The sequence below is a fragment of the Pteropus vampyrus genome, unplaced genomic scaffold (genome assembly GCF_000151845.1).
Source record: "Pteropus vampyrus isolate Shadow unplaced genomic scaffold, Pvam_2.0 Scaffold20, whole genome shotgun sequence".
NCBI lineage: Eukaryota > Metazoa > Chordata > Mammalia > Chiroptera > Pteropodidae > Pteropus > Pteropus vampyrus.
In genome coordinates, this window is record NW_011888801.1 from 11,913,672 (window position 1) to 11,933,638 (window position 19,967).

A 19,967-nucleotide genomic window follows, 5' to 3' on the forward strand; every position below is an offset into this window, starting at 1 on the left:
TTGGGGTGCCCCTGTCTAGCACAGCTGCAAAGCTGGCTTTCATAACAGATACCAAAGTGCAATGATTAGGTGACAAACCTCATTTGCCAGGAGGCAACACGCAAAGTCATAACCAGGCCTGGCTCCATGGAAACATAGCTATAAATTGTTTCTGACAGTTGTTTTATTTCATGTGAGTGTCACCTATTCATCTGTACACATTCTAGAAAGACCCTGCCACACAGCCCAGCTGACTGCCTGACCACTCTATCTGACAACTCATCAATTAACAATGGATAACCACAAGCCCAACCACCAGGAATGCAGCCTGGCCCCACAAGAGAGTCCTCCAATGAGCCAGCCTACCCCTCCAAACTGAGCATGGGCAGGACAAGACAGAGGCTGCCAAGGCATGGCAGGAATAGGAGCCTCTGATCCTTGACCCATGTACCAAGGAGGGCGTAGCCAGGGCATCCCCCCAGGGACACTGTCCTTTAAGGGGCAGGCAGCTGCCAAACACAGCTGTGCCCCAGCTACAATACTACAGAAGCCTCTGTCCAGGGGATACACTGATCCAACTTTGAGACTCTCTCTGGAGCTATAAAAAAGAAAGGTGCTGTCCTGAACTAAGGGTACTCCCCACCAGTAGGGGAGGCCTGGGCCCTGAAAACATTATGATGAGGACAACAGAGGCCCATGAGGAGAGCTCTGGAGGTGAAAATGCTCCCAGGGTGGGCATGGCAGTTACAGTTCTGAATGATCAGAGCATAAGGTGAATTTACTCATTCACCTTATTCTGTTGACTTTCTCTTTCCCTTTGGGAATTCTTTTTTCCAATTTCATGCAGTCTTAGAGAGGAGTGAGGCACAAGGCTGGTCAACAAGGATTCCCCCATCCCTGGTAACACTGATTGGGCTCATGGATGGGCATATGACTCAGGCTGAGCCAATCAGGATGTTCCTATCCCTTGCAGTATTGACTGGCTCATGAATGGGTACATGACTCCAGCTGGGCCAATCAGAGTCCTCTGAGGACCTCTCCCTTGGAGCAGAAAGGTAACTGGTCTCTTTCCCCTGCCATTTTTGCTAAGCAGGAAGAATGAATGACATATGGTGAAAGGCCGGCAAAAAAAATGAAGTCAAGCAGAGCCACAAAGAATTCACACCAAAACCCAAGATCTTGCCTTTCCAGAGGCCCCTTTTGTCAAAGGCCAAGGTGAGCTGTATCCTTGTCCCACACAACTGAAGAAGCCCTGACTGGCATTCATTTAGGAAGCTTGCTGCTCCCTCCTATGTCAGAGGTCCACCCACCATGAGAACCCTATGATGATGCCCATCCCAACACCCACAGGCTACCTCCTCTGACCTTCTTTTCCAAGCTCGGACCAACCCTTGAAGTCCAGTTCAAAAGGCCTCCCTGTCAGGGACCCTCAAGGCCTCACAGGCCCCAGAACCATTCCTACCTAAATTTTCAACTCTGCCCTACTCCTCTGCTACTTTATCCAATGCGGTGCTCATCTTGTCCTTCCCCCTTCCCCTCTCCCCTCCATGATAAGTTCCTGGAATTCTGAGGCCAGGTCAGAGTCACCCCTGCATTCCTCACAGTGCCCAGCACACAGCAGGTGCTTGGCATATGCCTGCTGCTCTGACATGTGATGCGATGGGGCCATCCCAGTGAGCACCTCTTAGCATCCTGTTTCCACTCTAATTCACACAAATACCTGGGTAGCACATACTATGTTTATCCCCATTTTATGGATGAGGAAAGTGAAGCTCAGAGAGCTTAAGTAAGTTACTCAAGGTCAAAAGCTGATAAGTGGCAGAGCTGGAGTTCAGATACAGCTGGTCTGCCTCCAAAGTCTCTCACCCTCTCTCTCCATTGAACAGCAAGCTCCATGTACCTGCTACATCCACCACCTCTCCCAGCACCCAACATAGCGCCTGGCCCAGAAGAGACACCAATGAACATCTGTGAGCCTCCCAGGAGTCCTGCCCTCCAGAAAAGCCTCTGGGAGGAGCTGCAGGGGAAGGCAGAGGAAGAGGAGAAATCAAAAGCACAGAGCGGGAGAAGCCACCAGGCGGAAGAGGCCGGACTGGGGCACCACAGAGCCCCATGCAGGAGGGCTGGAGCGGGAACATGCCGGCCCTCAGGGATGGATTTGGTAATTACCCAGAGCTGGCTCCAGCTGCACTAATTAACCTGCTGCTCCCAGGGGTGCAGTAGTTCCCATTGCACCCCAAGGCTGGGCCAGGCAGGCCACACATCAAGGAAGAAGCTCTCTTTGGGAATGAGGACCCAAAGCTGTCCCTAGGGGATGTCCACACTGAGCACGCTGATGGGCACTGATGAGGCCAGCCACACCTAGCTGAGGAACCCATGAGAATAAAAGAGGGCGAGAGTAGAGGAGGAAGGCTGGGAGTCTGCAAATGAGAGGTGACCTCACGAGGGAGGTGACCTCAGGAAGAGGGAGAAGGGAACTCTCAGGAGATCACAGGACAGTGTTCTGCACCAGGGTCTGGCAACCATCTCAGAAGTACTCAGTTGTTCATGCAGGCTGCACTGACTGGGCTTTGGCTGCATGCCGGATACTGTGCCAGACATGGGAGACCCAAAGACAGCACTCTCTGCCCTCCTACAGCTTCCACTCAGGATGGGAGTGGAAGAACGACAACAAGATCAATCATCTAGATGAATAATAAATAGCCCATTAGAAGCAAATGAGTTCCATGGAGAAAAACAGGGCGACGTCACAAGTGCGAGGGAGTGGCCCAGGGAACAGGGTGAAATTCTAAACAGAGGTCAGAGAAGAGCTTGGAGAAGTAGTGACATCCTCAGCAGAGACTTGGAGAGGTAAGAGTGAGTCTCACAGACAGTTTTAGGGAGAGCGCCCCTGCAGCAGCCAGACATATCGGTCACGTGGTGGAATGGAAACCACAGCTGATGTGAACAGCCAAGCAAAAGGGAATTCAGACGACTGGCTAACAGCATGGGGATGAATCAGTGAGAAATGCTTGGAAAATGAAGCACCAAACCAGCAAAAAGTTAGTCACTAACTTCAGGAGAAATAAAATATGGAACAAGAAAGGCAAAGATTTTAAATAATAACGTGCCACTGATCTGATCACACCAAGAAGAGAGATGGGAATGTTCAGGGTGCAGGAGACTTTAGCTTGGAGGATCTGGGCTGGGAGGCTTCCAAAGTAGGTGTTCAGGCTAGAGAGTTCTGAATCTAAAGTTCTTATTCTGAGGGGTCAATTTAGAGGTTCGGACCCCAGGGTGGGAATTCTTAGCCTGGGATGTTATGCTGGGGTTTCTGAGCTTAGCAACGGGGTCTAGATTTAAGGGTACTAATTCTATAAGTTCTCATGGGCTGAGAGGAGGGTTCTGATCTTGAGGTTCTATGCCGGGATGGCTTGTAAAGAAGAGTCGCTCTGGGCCTTTCCATTGGAGGGGGTGGTGTGGACAAAGGGCAGCTAGACCTTCAGCCTTGCCCTCTCTGCTCACTCCTGAACCCTTGAGAAAATTCCAGCCTTTTCCCCACATCACTGTCAAGAGATCCTTAGTTAATTGGGTACCAAATGCCTGTGTACTCCAGAAGCAGGGACAAGAAGAGAGCAGTGGAAAAGAATAGGGTCATGCTGTCCTCATAGTGGAGGGCGTGTCTCCTGAGACCTATGTTAGAGACACCATCACCCATGCTGCTGTAGCCGGCATCGGAAACAGAGAGGGCAGTGAATCACAAAAGTCACACAGCACTTTAGGGTCAGTCAGGTTCTAATCCCAGTGGTGCCTTAGGCCCAGGCCAGGGGAACCAAGGAAGCTGAATCCCACCTGCCCCCAACACACACACACACACACGCCACTTGGATCCTCAGCCAATGGCCATGAGGACCCAGGAGTCTTTTCTAGAAACTCCAGCAGCCTGACTAGGGCAGCCCCATCCAGTTGAGTTCAGTTGACCAAAGCCAGCCCCTAGTAGACACTAAAGGGGGTCCTGAGACAGGGCCAGGCCCCTAGCACAGAGTAGGAAGGGCAGGGTTGAGGGGTGCCCTGGGTCGGCCCAGCCCACCCTCCAAGAAGCCCCAGGGGCCCGCACTGCTTCTTTGCTGTGTACCCTCTTCAGCATTTAGTGAGCATCAGCAGAGGGCGAGCCCACATGCTGTAGACCTACCTGTCCTGCAGTCCAATCTGCGGAAGCACCAATCATTGAAAAGGTCTTACTTGAGAATAGTATGTATAAATGTTTGTTTCTCTGGAAAGCATCAGCTCCTCAAGAATAATGATCATGGCTTTCCTTGCTATGTCTCCCCAAGCTCAGGGCCAAGCCCACAGTAGGTACTCAGGAAATGAATGAATGAATGAATGATGAATGAATGAATGAATGGACATTCCCTTTCTAATGTCCTCACTAAAGGATCAACAGAGAAATTTATACAGCATACGAATGAATGTTCTCTCTGCTGTGGTCAAAACCACAACTAGTAGCTCTGTACATCACTTGTGCTCTTAAAACCTTGTTCTGGAGATGAGATGCTCAGAATTCCTTTCAGGAATCTGGGCTGAGTTTTCTGCCTTTATTTGCCTTCTTCTAACATAATAGAACCTCCCAATATTCATCTGAAGCTACCTCATAGCTAATTTTCTGAATTTCTATATATAAAATAAATCATTTAACAAAAAAATCTGTATCCACAGTATATGCAACAAAGGGAGATTTCAAAGCCCATTAACTCACAGAGATGGTATGTTACTGGGAAAATATGGGCTGTATAATTAAAACAATTTAAATCTGATTATACAGTGGGCTTTACTATGTGCCACCATCTCACTAATGGAAAGAAAACCAATATCTTGAGGGGTTTTTTAATTACTGTAAAATTATGAATTTGAACACGCACATACCACTACTCCATTGCTTCATGTTACTGATAAGGTAAGATGAAATACTCCTTTCAGAGAAATATTCCTTACAGAGAACGTAAGCCATCTTCAGCTCAGATCCCCGCTCAGTGTACACAGCATCCAGGCTGAGGCCCCCAAATCAGGAAAAAAGGTTGGCTCCCATGTCAGCCGATGTGAGTGGGGATCCTTTCTGGAGACCCCAGTATCAGAGTTACTGACGCCTGGCTTACCTGTCCTCTCCTAAGAACTCCAGAGCCCAGTGTCTGGGGTGGGAAAACCAAGGAGCCTGGGACAGGGGATGGACCAAATGACAGTTCATGGCCCAGCCATGAATCCCTCTTTGTGGAGCAAAAGTATGCATTTCAGTCTAAACTGGAGGAGCATGTCCAGAACTGTGATGAAGGAAATCAATGGTGATAAGCACCCCGTTTAGCCCACCTCCTATGAGCCTGCAGAGGCAGGGAGTTGGGTGGAGCTGCCTCTCCCCCTGGGTTTTCTCATCCCCATACGTCTCTCCTCTCACAGCTTAAGTCCTAGACCTAGGTACTTGGCTCTGGGCCCTGATATCCCCTCTATGGTCTACGGCCTGTCTCTACCTGTTCTATGGGCTCAGTCCCCAGAGACTGAGCCACTTCTGCCAGGACCACAGAGAAGGAACTCTAAGATCCCTGCAGACCTCACCAGGCTGTCAGCACCCTCTTCTTCCACCTATGCCCGACAACCCTGAATAGCTCACAGATCCTGCCATTTCACACCTCTGAGTCTTTGCTCAAGCTGCTCTACCACCTGGAGATCCTGCCTCGCTTTCTGCATCTGACCAACTCCCATTCCTCACTTAAGACTCAGCTCAGGAGTCACTTCCAGAAAGCCTCCTCTAGTTGCTCCCAACCCCAAGCTAAGTTAGGCACCACATTTGTTCCCACAGCCCTGGGTTGGCTTTTTTCTCTTGTTCTTAGCTTACTTGTCTGTCCCTGACACACCCAGCTCTGTCACTATAGCATTCAAGATGGGCAGCCAGGAAAGCCAGGTCCTCACAGCCTGCCAAGGTTCCCCCAGAAAATGGTCTTGACCAGGCTAGAAACCACCTTCTTAGCTCTGGCCCACCTCACGCCCTATAAGAAGGCTCATATTTCTTCCTCGACCCCCCACCTACTTTCTCCAGCTGAAGTTAATAATTTAAAGCAATTAAATCCAACAAACCGTAACCAATTAAATAAGGACTGGTGGCCAGCAGAGCTGCCGCAGCCTCGCGTCTCTGCCTAAGCCTGTGTTTGAAGGGCGGCTAGGTGGGGGCCTGATCCTAGGACCAGCCTCCAGAGACCTAACCACCACTCCCCAACCCCCACAAAGATAAACTTCTCCAAGCAGCCAGCCGCCTAATGAGACTGTCAGGGGACTTCTTAACGAGATTAGGCAAAGCCCAAGTTCTGCCTCACTGTATGGAGGATTTCTATTCAATTAGTCCTTCAGAGCGGTGCAGTCACCGCCCAGGCCCCTGCAGATAGGGTAGCCCCCTCCCAGCACACCTAGTACTGCCCTGGCGGCCCAGCCTCCCAGGGTCAGCCTAGGGCAGTGTCTCACCAGACAGAGGGATGAACAGAGCTAGCCTGGGACAGGGGACTGCCAGCCCAGGACTCCTCTCAACCCTTTGAACTTGGACAGAGATCAGGAGTGGCCATAAATGGGCCATTTGGAAGAAGGGAGCAGAGATCACTGCCCACAATAGGTGTGTAGGGATAGGAAAGACCCACCCACATGGGGGAGGCTGAATCTGAGGGTAAAGGCGTGGGTTGTGGCTACATTTAAAGTGGGGGCACATACCCCAGGGTGCCGTAGCTCAGCCATCTTGCCACAGTCCCAGCAAGGTCCTCATAACACATCCCCAGCAGCCCACTTGACAGACTCCTCCAGGGAGGGGCTGTCTAAGGAGATGATCCCTGGACCTATTGGGGTCTCAGCTCATCTGCAGGTCTGTGTCTGTGAGCTCACTGGCACATATAGGCATGCACTCTCATGTGTGAGCAGGCCCACACACATACGTGCCATAGGTACAGTCAGATAGCCACTTAAAAAACACTTCCTCCTGCTTGTACCTGGTGTGCAGAGCTCATGGTGCCTGAGCTCACAGACCTCACAGGCATTCACTAAGACACGATGGGAGACATGCAGGACAGAGCAAAAAGGAAGACCAGGTCCCAGCTAAGGGAGCAAAGCAGCCATAGAAGGCCTCCTGAAGGGCATACCAAACTGAAACTGTGAGGTGACGAGGAAACTGAGGCATGGGGGCAAGTGGGTAGACACAGTCAGGGGAGAGCAAGGGCCTCTCTTCTGGCACGGGGAGGGCACCACGGCATGCAGCAGGGATGAGGCTGGACATCTGGCTGGGGCTAGACATGAGGACTCAAATGCTGAGCACAGACAACACCCTGCAGACCAGGAGCCCAGGGGTCTGGCCAGGCATGGGTGTCAGGAAGATGCCCTGGTGTGCTCTGAGGGGTGAGCTGGTGGGAGCCTACCCACTGTGTGCAGGTGCCTAGAATGGCATGTACATTGTATGTTCATGTACTCATATAGTGTCCCAGAGGCATGGCCAGGACAGAGCCAGCTCACAGTCCCCGTCTGGCTGTACCCCACCATCTAGAGGCTCACCTGGAGCTCTCACCAGTACTGATCAGTGGGTGCTGATATTCATCACAGACCTGCTGTCCTCCTTTTAGTGAAGTTAATTTTCTTGGCAGGAGCTAAGTAGCCTGACACAGTTGGACCCCTAAGCCCACTCGGCAAGGGAGGGAGAAGGGGAGTTCTCCTGATGAGGTTTTGATCGTTAACAACAACAGAACTTCAAAGCCCCTCCAGCCCCTGCTCAACGGGAGGGTCTTAACTCCTGCTTCCTTAGAGGCCAATGTGGCAGGGGTGCCAGCTACATCCTTGCACCTGGGCACTGCTAACCAGCCCCTGGAGTAGTCACCAAGGAAGTGCTGGCAGAGAGTATTGGGTAGCATTCCTCCCCACCAAGCTCAGAGCTGCCAGGTTCTCTGGCCATAGACGTGCAGCTGCTCCTCCCTCCCTCAGCCCCTTCTCCCGCCCTGGTCTAGAGGATGCAATGCCTAGGACAATTTTATCCCCATTTCATACATGTGGAGACTGAGGCTCCTAAGCCCACCAGAGGACTCCAGGTGGGAGAGAAAACTGGAAACCTAGGTTATGGTTCATACCCAACACCCAGGCAGCCATCAGCCTTCACAGCCCCCAGTAGCCAGCACCTGAGTCCAAGGGAGCTTTTGCTTCCCGTGTGTAACTCCTCTCCCCACAACACCCACTCCCACCCCCACAGGTACACCTCAGGCCTATAGAGGGGGTGGACATGCTATTGCCCCTGAGCCCCTGACAGAATAGCTCAAGTGAGGAAATGCCTTCCTTAAATGGAGACTTCAAAACTGTGTCCCACCCCAGCCGATGAGCATGGGGAATTCCTCTATAGTGGCTGACCGTTCACATTGGGCCTTTGACTGCCCTCACAGAAATGCCAGGGAGAGGTAGTGCCATCAGCTCCTATCTTTTCTTGCCAGGAAAAGATCTTCAAATCCAAAAGCTAACCAAGAGGGAAGGGCCAGCACAAGCGAGCTTTAGGTAGCAGGATGGGGCTGCTGTAAATGCAATAAGCCTCAAGGCCTCACATGTCGTGGGACCCTGAGTGGTCCTGAGCATAAAGGCAGGACTACCACAAGCTTGCAAGGGTCTCAGAGTGTGGAGGTCCCATGTGTTCACCTATCCTATCATCTATCCAAGGACTTTTTCTGAGCACCCACGACCAGCCGCACACCAACAGGCTCTGGAAATTCGGCAGTAAACAAGACAGACACTTTCCAGTCCTCATAGACCTAACATTCCTCAGAAATAAATTAATAACGACTGCAGATGGAGAAGCACACAAAAGAGGAAAGAAGGGTTTGATAGAGAATAAGAGGGGCCCTAATTAGAACCAAAGAGAATCACTTCAAGGTGAGATCTGGGGCATAGGTGAAGGCTGAGAAGTAGCCTGTCATGCAAAGAGCCTTCCAGATGGAAGGAACAGCATGTGCAAAGGACCTGGGACAGGAACATGCTTCACCTGTTGGAGAGACAGGAAGAAGGCCTGTCTGAAGCAGAGAGGTCAAGAGACAGGTGAGGTCAGCACTTGTTGGGGTACTTGCAGGCTCTGGCAAGTCTTCTGGATTTTATTCCTAGTACAGAGGGGAGCCACTGAAAGGTTCCAGCAGGAGAGGAAGGTGATTTTGCAGATAACTGTGGCTGTTGTGTGAACAGTGGCCTGGAGGAGAAGATGGAGGCAGGGAACAGTGAGCAAGTGACTGCAGGGGTCCAGGCTGAGGCTGGGGAGATGGCAATTGAGATGGAAAGAACCAAACAAAGGCCAAGGACAAAGGGAGGGTCACGTGAATTCTAGGAGGCTGGGTAAGTAACAAGGAGAATGCTGGCTCGGCTACCAATCCTTCAAGTTTCTAAGCAATCCCTACTTAGTTTTGCTCCCTGTACAATAGCCCAGTGCTGCCCAGGGTTGTCCTGAGATGCTACACATCCAGCCCTGGGCACAAGGTATTGATAGATATCTCTGCTGTTTAACAGGCCATCATCAGGAGCCTATACTAGAACAAATACTGCCAAGCCCACCGCATTTCTTGCCTGTGTGAGTTTACTGGGCTGGCTCCCAGCACAACCCAAGTGACTAACTGTCCATGAGGCTTCTACGGTGAAGGGAGGATGAACTGAAAATGCTCAGATCCCCAGCCAACTCCGCCATGCTGTGATTCTGTGAAACCTGTACCTAAGAGAGTGTGCATGGGTAGAAACAGTACACATGACTGAGTCAAGTGCAGTAATGCAGTCAGCTAGTGGGATGTCAGTGATTCTGCCTGATGTGACCCTGTGTCCTATGGGTGCTGCTCAGTGACCCAGTGTCAAGGTACAGAGCAGACTGGGGAGCTGGGCAGTGGGATCAGGAGTTGGGCAGTGGGATTGGGCTGGGCCCAGACTGTGGAGCATTTCTGAAGGCAGCACATGTCCCTGCGAGCGGGCTCGGGCTGAGAAGGAGAACCAACCCCAGGTAAGCACAAGTAAGATTCACCAAGCTCTGAGCAAATTGGACTTTAAAGCAGTCAGTGTGAAGTTGAACACCGGAGTCAGCACAAGCTCCAGATGGGGCTTCCAAAGCATTATTCTTTCTTGGGTAAAAGCCCCCGGGGGTTGAGGACCAGAGGCTCACCCAGAGCCACAGTAGGAGGCAGTGCTGACAGCCAGCACTCACTCAGGCTTCATTAAAATCAGCACAGCATCCAGAGAAGCAGGGACCATCCCTCTCCCTCTGTACTGGCCAGATGACATCATGAAGACAATAACTATGATTCCTGTTTACTGAGCACCTCCTGGGTGCCAAGCCCCAGCTAAGTTCTCTATGGTCGTCATTATCTCATATGGTCCATAAGACGACCTGTAAGGGAGGTGCCACTGTCCCTATTTTACAGCAGGAAAGCTGAGGTCAGCAAGTTAAGGCCCTCACTGAGGCACATCGGTGTTGCTGTGTGTTAAGAAGGGCAGGACAAATGGAAGTATCCAAAAGAGAATCAAGTGAGAAATCATTAGACTCCAGGATGGGCAGCCTGAAAAATTCTTTGAGAGGCACAGTGGCTGTCTTTAAATTTTTAAAGGGCTGTGGGTAGAGAAAGCCTAGCTCAGTGTAAAGCTAGGTTAGAGATGAAAATCTTCGATCCTCAGAGGTGCAGGGATCTCATTTGACTAGTTGGGACCCTGAGGTCCTAGGAGGGACAGGGCTGGCCCATCTTCCTCAGATGAGTCCGCCCACGCCAAGTCTGGCCCCAGGCCAAAGTCTGCCCATAGCTGTTCCCTGTCTTAGCTAATGCCGCCATAACAAAATATCATAGACTAAGTAGTTTCAACAACACACATTTATTTCTCACAGTCTGGACACTAGGAAGTCTAAGATCAAGGTACTGGCTGATTAAGTTCCTGGTAATCTCTCTCTTCCTGGCTCGTAGACGTCCACCTTCTCACTGTACACTCACTTCGTAGAGAGAGAGCAGCTCTCTGGTCTCTATAACTAATCCCATCATGAGGACCCCACCCTCAAGCCTTCATCTAAACCTAATCACTTCCCAAAGGCCCCACTTCCAAATACCATCACATTGGGGATTGGGACTTCAACATATGAATTTAGGAGGGGCACAACCATTCAGTCCATATCACCTCCACACCTTCTATGGGCCTTGGCCTTGGCTTTCAGGGCCCTCCTACAGCTCTAGACACCAGGACCCTGTGGTATCTGCTGACCCACACAACTGGGACCCCAAGAGGCCCACTCCCTGGGGTGGGCAAGCAGGCTGGCCCCCACCCTCACTCCACTGACAAGATGCCAAGGTCAAAGAGGATGCCAACAATGAGGAAGGGGACAAGCTACTGCCCACAGCCTCCTCCTGACCTTGGCCAAGTTGAGCAGCTAGCACCACAATGACTATCTCATTGTGATTTCTGAGGGGCCCTGGGCCAAGACCACAATCTAGGTCCAGGGATGTCCCCCAGGAGTGTAGGGAGCTAAAGCTCCCAAAATTCAAAAGAGTGCATGGATTATCTCGGGAGGCCTGCTTGCATAAAAAAAAGGAAAAGGCTGGTTCTGTGGAATTCCAGGAAGAAGATTAAGTATAGAAAAAGCAAAGGGAGTGTCAAAGGGAGTATCGATTGTACCTCGATCTTCAGGGTGTTACTTTTATTATGTTATTTTGGGATACACAAAGGAACAGATTATGTATAAAAAGAAGCATAAGAAATAAACTCGGAGAGACAGTTGTGAGATCTGTTCTCCCTCCTGCATCCTGTCTGTCTTCTCTTTTTTCTCAGTCCCCGCTCCCCCATTCAGGTACCTGGTTTGATTTGGTCGGCTGGTTTCCGACACAGGAGTGAAAAGGAAATGGTATTTTTTGAGTGCCCCATGAACTGCTCTGTCTTAGAGCTGAGGATACAGCAGGGCACAAATGAGACTGAGTCCTTCCCTTCCCGTAGCCCAATCTCCAGGAGATATCACCAAACACGGGGCAATGGGAAACATATAACAGGACCAGCCTCCTCTGGGCACTGGGGGCTCCCTGGGAATGCCACATCTGAACTGAGACCTGAAGGAAGTCCACCAGAGGGGCAAAGATGGAAGGGACTAGAGGGGCTCCGAGCAGCAGTTAGAACTGCTGAATCAAAAGGGAAAAAAAAAAAAAAACAAGAACTGTTGAATCTTTCAGTTAAATGTGCCTAGGCGGCATAGGTATCTGCAACACATGCATGTGCACACACACACACACACACATTCACACATGCACACATACTCAAGCGCACACACACACATGCATACACAAGATGTGGGATCTCTGCCTAGATTCCACAGAATACCAAGGACCTGACCCAGCCCCCCAGACAGTTCCTTCTCCTTAGCACTGCCCACCACACCACTCTTCCCCAGAGGCATGGTCACCCTGTCTACTGTCCCTGGAGAAACACTAGCCATAGGCACCCTGTGTAGCTCTGGCTCAGGACTGTGGGCTTTATAGTGTCATATCTCAGCCTTTATCAGGTACAAGGGAGAAGCCAGCCTTGAGCTGAAGTACCAGCTTAGGACTTAATGACAAGGAGACTCACCCTCAGAGCTCTAACCCAGGCTGGCAGCCTGCAGGACTGGGGTGGCCCACCAGGTTGTTTGGACTATTTAGAGCTCTGGGTAGGGACAGATGAAGGCAGGTGCCCTGGGAGCCACCTAGGACTGAGGAGTAGTATTTGATGTCTGCAGCCATGATAGAGAAGGCAACAAGAACTGAACCAAGTCAGGGCCATCTCAGCACCTGGTGCCAGCCCCTATGATAAACACCACTGGGGAGCACAGACCAGGACCCAGAGTGTGGCACCTCCTTCCCTCGGCCTCTGGATGCTCAGACAAAAGGACAGAAGAAAACCCCCATCCCCAGTCTAAGAGCAGAGCCAAGGCAAGACCTCTAGGCTCCACCCTTGCACAGAGCAGGAGGAGCTGTATGAGAAGGGAAGAGCAGAACCAGCCAGCCAGGCCAGGCTGAAGCAGAGCTGGCAGGGGCTCAGGCCACTCCAGGGCTGGTACATAGATGGGATGAGCCAAGAGCTACAGCCAAGGGTTGGGTATGACAGTGTTCAGCCAGTGGGGCCCATGTCTCTGCCCTGACCTGAAAGGTGGTAGCACCAAAGGGTGTCATGTACCCTTGGCAGAGGCCCAGGAGAACAAAACAAATGGTAGCCAGGACACATGGAGGACAAATGCCTACCACCCACACCCTTAACCCCAGCTCAAGGCTGAGCATACCTCTTCTGAGTATCCCAATGGACTGCTGCTGGCTGACAGCCTTCTTCCTGTCAGATATACATCACCTCTCTAGATCCATCACCATAACCCTGAGGTAGACCCACTTCACAGATGCTAAAACTGAGGTTTGAAGGAAAGGGAAGTGACCTTTAAGACTACACAGTTTAACAGCCACAGAGCTGGGATTTGAACTCAGACCTGCCTGACCCTTTTCTAACAAACAGAGCAAGTTATGCTTGCCTTGTGGCAAGTTCCTTGGGGGCAGGGCCAGGCTGGCCAGATTCCGGCCACTCTGTGCATTCAGAACAGTGAGGCTGTAGCAAGATGGCAATATTGCACGGTGATAGTCTGCAGCTCTCAGAGCCCTAGCCCACACAGAGGGCTCCAGGCAGCCTCCATGGGAGCCATGTTGTCAGTACCAACTTCCTTTTCTGCTACCCTAGGACACCCAGAAAGGCTGAGACTCAACTCCCAGCCACCCTAAATGGTACAGGGGCTCAGAAAGCCTGCCCAGCCCCAAGTCAGGAAGTACAGGAAACCAAGAGCCTGTGGGACCCCCCAGGCTGGTAACGTGACAACCATCCCATTGGCCCTTAGCTAGGCATTTTAGTGCATTTCCTCAACTGATCCCCACAGCCATCCTCTGTGTTGTCATTCCCACCTTCCAAGGACGCCGAGGTAACCTGTCCAGAGTCAGAGAACAGAGCAGGGATGGGAATGCCCACCTGTGAGTGAGAGCAACAAGTCTCCTTCTGCTCCAACTCCTGAGCACCACATCTGCTCTCGTGCTTAGGTGTGGGAGGCCCAGGCTGAGCACTGGCAGGGGCCAGGCCCAAGGCAGGCAGAGGTGGAGTTGCAGCACCTGGCTGCCTCTGCCTAGATCTGGTGAAGGACTGATGTGAGGAAAGCAAATTGGGGAGACTGGACCTGCCAGGGCCAAATGTCCCGGATCTGGCCAGAAAAGGAGGTGCAGCCTGGGCCTCCTGCTGGCAGCTACTGATTATTTATAGGCTGAGAGGAAAGTCTTCAAGAGCCCAACTGACAGAATACTGGACCCAAACCCAGTGCCTTCCTAGGCCTCATGCCTGTCAGAAAGGCCAGACCCCAAGAGAAAGGGGCTGTCATAAACCAGCCCATGACAAGACGTGAGTCTCTGCCTAGCCCAGTGCTGTAACAAGAGAGCTCCTGCTGTCTAGGAAGGCAGAGGTGAGAAGGGAACTGGGAGAGTGGAGACAAGGAAAGTCTGTAGGGGGAAGAGGGCTACAGGGAGCCCTGACGATGCTACAGGAAGTGCAGACTGGCCGAAGTCCAGCTGCAGAGGCTCACTGGTGCTGGCCCCGAAAACGGCCGAGCCTGGATGCCAATCTTCACCTCGTTATTTAGGAAGCATTTAGCCCAAGTCTTCTGGGAGCTGGGCCTGTCCAGGCACAAGTTTACAGAGGACAAAATTGGCGGACATAGAGAATACTACAGGTGAGAGCCTGGCTGCGCTAGGGACCTGGGCTTCCTGACTTCCCGCCACACCAAAGAGCTACCCAGAGCTTTCTGCAGCAGAAAGACAAGCAAATAAGTGGGCAAAGGGGAGTAGATGGGAATCATGGATCTGACCCAACCAGGATCCAATACCTAAAACTGTTGGTTGTTTCTTTTGTTGTTGCTGTTATTTTAGTGAGCCACCAAGGAAATGGGGGCGGGGGGAGGCTGTTTTGACATGAATAGGGTGGTATTTGTGTAATTCATCAAATATTTCCATTTTCCCCCATTCCTGGAACATCATAGGACTGTGCTTCCTGGATCCCTTATGCTTAGCTGGGACCACATAACTAGTTTCAGCCAATGAGTTTTAAGCAGAAGTGACATGGACATGTGTTCTCCAGAGCTCTTTTCCTCTGACGCAGCAACTGGCACACACATATGCATGCACACGCATGTGCATACACACTTATCCCCCAGAGCTCTTTTCCCTCTGACACAGCAACTGGCGATATTCAAGCTGACTGATCATGATAAACCAAGTTCTAAGCTGACCAGTTATAGAAATTTAGCATGGGCAAGAGATAAATTTTTGTTATGTTAAGCTACTAAGATTTGGGGATTGTCTGTTACTACAACATAACTTAGTCTATCCTGACTGATATAAAGGGAACCACAGAACAAAACCGAAGGGTAGAGGCAACTTCCCTGAGTAACCAAGTCTAAAAAGATTCACATCCAAGGATCACATTGGGTTATAAATGGTTTGGGAACAAGCAGTACAAAGTGAATGTTCCAGGTTTTTAGGTGATAGCATTTTCAGGATAGTGAAAAGGCCAAGTAAAGAGGGAAGTAGCTGCTGAAGGGAACAAAAACAGGGACTTCGATGTGGCATCTACAAGAATTTGGAAAGTTTGTCTGACTTTATAAGATGTGGCTCTGAGTGCCAAGGGACCGCCTTAGCTGTCCTCCAAGAAGAACCTAGAGAAATGGCCCCAACAAGAAGGTTGTTAAAGTTCCCACGTCACCAGGAACAGGAACAGCAGCAGTTCAGGGGCAGCCTGAGGACACATTTCTCGCTAGACCCATGGCCTACCCACATACCTGGCATGAGATGTCCATCTGTTCACTTCCACTTAAGTCCAACCTCCTAATCTAGCAGCAAGACCATGGCAATAGGGATACTAAAAGGGAGCCTCTAGAACCCAAAATATGAGGACATTGGTGGGGCAAGAGTATAGTCTATAAAGTGAGAGAGTATGTACACATGTGTACATGCATGTGTGTGCACACACAGGAGGGACTCTAGAATGAAGGGGAACTCTAAAGCCTGAGAGTTCAGCTGAAGGAAGATGGCAGTAATTCCTTTATACAGCCATTGGCTTGTGAGGAATCCAGAGAGAGAACTAGATGGTCCCAAGCCCCAGCCCAACCCTTGTAAGGAACCATCAGCACCTGTAGCCACAGCCATGGCCACTTTCTGGCTTAAAGCATCATTGCAGCAGCCCCTGCAGGGGCCAGGAAGAGCAACTCTGTGTGGCAGACCTCTGCAAGAGACAGAGGAGAGGGAGGATGGAGGGGTCTAAAGAAAAATCTATCCAGGCAGCAAAGGTCATTGGCCTGAGTAGCAACAAAAATTTAGTTTGGCTATTCAAAAGCAGATTATTCTAAGAACTTCTTTAGGCACAAGCATCATCCAGGCCCAGGGAAAGACATCAGTGTGTTGCTGGAGAGCATAAGTAAGTCTGCAGAGGTCCAGAGGCTTACAGTGTGCCATCTCCAGAGCAAGCTTGGTAGACAGGGCTATAGGTCCCAAGTGACTAGCACGCCTGGCTAAGATAAGAGGATGCCACCCAGGAAGCAAGAATGCAGTCAACCATGCAAAAGAGAGGGAAGGGTGGACAGCATGCACTGGCTATGATGGGCACTGACAAGTGTGCCAACATGAAAGCAGAACGATGGCCCACAAAGTCATCCACATCCTAACCCCTGGAACTGTGAATATAATAGGCTACATGGCAAAGGAGAATTAAGGTTGTAGCTTTAATTATGGTTGTTAACCAGCTAACTTTAAATAGGGACATTATTCTGGATTATGCAGGTGGACCCAATGGAATCACAAGAGTCCTAGGAAGAGGTAGACAGAAGAGTCAGAGGTCAAGAGGGAACTGTGATGACAGAAGTGAGGTAAGAGTGACAGGCTGTGAGAAAGGCCCCCCAACCCTTGCTGGTTTGAAGATAGAGGAAGGGGGCCAGGAGCTGAGGAAGCCAGGCAGCCTCTGGAACCTGAAAAGACAAGGAAATGGATCCTCTCCTAGAGCCTCCAAAAAGAATCAGCTGTGCTGACTTGATTTTAGTCCAGTGAGACCCATGCCCTTGTCCTTCTGACCTGCAGAACTGTAAAATAATAAATTTCAATTTTTAATCAAGTAAATTTGTAGCAAAATTTGTTTCAATGCCAAGAGAAAACTCGTAGAGCCAAGTGAACAGGAATGATGGCAGTGGCCTATAGGTATCTTTAATGACACTAACATCACACTCAGGGAGACGCTGACGGTATCTCCTGGGCAGGGATCGCTGATATGTTAAATAAAAAAGCAGGATACACAACTAGACAGAATGAGAGCTCTCAGCATTTACAAAATACAGTGGGAATGGGGGGAAGACTAGAAGGAAATAATGGAGGTAGACCTCAGAATGATTTTGTCCTGTCTCTTGATGCTTTCCTGTACCTTCCACATTTTATGTAATGAGCATGCACTGCCCTTTCTCTTTTTACATTTTTTAATTAATTCATGCTCATTGTAGCAATGCATTTCTTTTATAATCAGGGGGAGAAAGCTAAGTAAAAAGCTGAAAATGGAAAGGTCAGTGAGGGTCTGCTCTCAAGGAATTCACTAGTTTAAGAAGTGATGCAGTTGAAAATATCAATAGCCTCAAGAGAAGCTGAGATTAGTTCACAGCTGGGTCAAGAAACGGAGAAGGAATTAGTGTTTACTGAACACCTACCACAGGCCTTCCACACACAATTTATACATGTCTCACTCATTTAATCCTCACAATAATCCCATGAGGCAGGTACTACGGTCCCTTTTAACAGATATGGCAACAAAAGCTCAGAGCAGGGCCAGGAATCTCCCAGGGTCACACTGCAAGTGAGGCAAGCAGAATTTGAAAATGGTTCCTAAGGCTCCAGCAACCAAGCTCTTATCCCTGCATGGTGCTGTCTCCCGGTCCAAAATGAGGGCAGCATCAGTTCTAACCCAAATCCACGGAAGGTCACTGAGAATTTCTCTAGTCCATGCTGCAGACTGAACCCCAATCCACCTCTTCCCTTCATCCTTGGCCTCTCCCCCATAAAAAGTCCTTTCCTTTCCCTCCCAAACTGTATCTACCACCCACGTCCTGCTGCAATGAATATCCAGGCCCAAGAGAGAGATAAGCTATCCATCAAGCAGGCCAAGCCACAGATGGACAGCACCCCACACAGCACAGAAGGAAGGACACCCAGCAAGCTGATGGCTGCATAGCAGAGCCCCAGGCTAGGGAGAAGAAACCTCTGAGCACTGCTCTGCACTCCCCGAGGCCCTGGAGGGGCTGACTCCTCCCATCTCTCATAGACATGCAAGAGCTGCACAAGGTCATGGTATAACACTGTGGATTTCTGCTCATACACCTCTTAAGTTGAAAGCACATGCCAGCTTTAACCAGCACACACACTCTCTAGGCAGCAAGCAGTTCAACAACACCTAGTCAATACCTGGACTACTACTGGCAGCCATCAGAATCCAACTGCCTAGTCTGGAAGTACACACACACTCGCTCTCACACCCTGGTGAGACTATGTCAGCCTGCCATCCTTGGAGCCTGAGACAGTTTTCCAGCTATACAAATAGAGAAACTAAGGCCCAGAAAAACAAATTCTTTTATAGAAAAAGTCCCTGGGTGGAGCCCTGTGTCTCCAGGACATAGCTGCATTAGAGTTTGAAAGTTGAATGGCCCACAGCTATTTTTGTTTGGCTTATACTATGTTTATAAATTGTTTGATTACTTAGAAATAGTTAAAAATCAGATCTTACATTGAAGTCCAGATTTGAGACTCCTCCTTTAAAAAAAAAAAAATTAGCACATCTACAATAAGACAAATGGCAAACTCTACTAAAGCTGTGGAACACAGGCAGGGTCCCAACACACTATGAGCTCCTGGGTGGAGGAAATGTGCTTCCCTACTGTGTCCTCAACTCCCAACACAAAGAATGTGTCCACAGAAACAAATGTGTGGGGGCAGTATCAAGGGAGCAGGAAGTGCTATCAAAATTGTGGCACATAATTGGAAAAGCTTGGGTTAACCCAGATCCGCACCCTAGTTAGGGTCTTGTCTAAGAAGCCTACCCTCCCCTGTCTGGACCCCACCTTCATGAGGGCACACAAAAGAAGTCCAGAGTGGGAACATGGGGGCAGGGACTGCTGGTGGGACATGACCAGACGTCAAGAAGGGCAAGAATTTCCCCTCCTGGACCTAAATGGACATCTAACTGTGGATATCTGTCAAGGCTAGAAGCAGCAGTCCCCACAACAGGCAATACCAGGCTCACCCCACTCACCACCACCCCAAAACACACTCAGAACTCTGGGTTTATATAACCACTTCAGGACATACTTGGACCCTCAGGCCCCAGAGCTGGGCCTTCTCCCTCCCTTGCTGCACCCAAGAATAGAAGATTCCCAAAAGACCTCATGCCAATGCAAAGTTCTCCCTAGCACCAGCACCAACCTTCTGGACCCAGACCAGAGCCTTCACTGAGTCACCCTTTCCTTGCAGGCACCCATGAAACCCACAGCCAACCTATAACAGGTGGCAGCAGGAAGATTCTGCTCCCAGCGGGCTGGGAGATGGGGAGCTGGCCTGAAGCCCTCAGCCAGCCCACCTCCTCCCTACATCCATTGTCCTGCCAGTTTCTCCTGGGAGGAATCCCCACATTCTGTGCCACCAGCTGCGCCCTCTATTCTCAGCACTCAGAGAGAGAGAGCTCAGAGTCTAGCCCATAGACATGAGGAGGAAGGCAGAGGAAAGGAAAAGGGACCTGGGCTGGGCAGATATCAGGAGCTGAGCGAGCCTTAGGCCCTGACCAGGAGGTAGGCAGCATAGGGGAGGAATCAGCCAGGTAGGAGAGGAGGGAATGAGAGAGCAGGGGGAAAGCAGAGGGGGCCGCTGATGCGAAAGCCCCTACCC

The 19,967-nt window shown here is 50.5% G+C and overlaps 1 protein-coding gene across 1 annotated transcript in view; it reads right to left on the reverse strand.

Moving 5' to 3' along the window:
* GRID1 (glutamate ionotropic receptor delta type subunit 1) overlaps positions 1-19,967 on the reverse strand; it is a 706,314-nt gene that overhangs the window by 682,924 nt on the left and 3,423 nt on the right. The gene's annotated exons all lie outside the window — the stretch shown is intronic.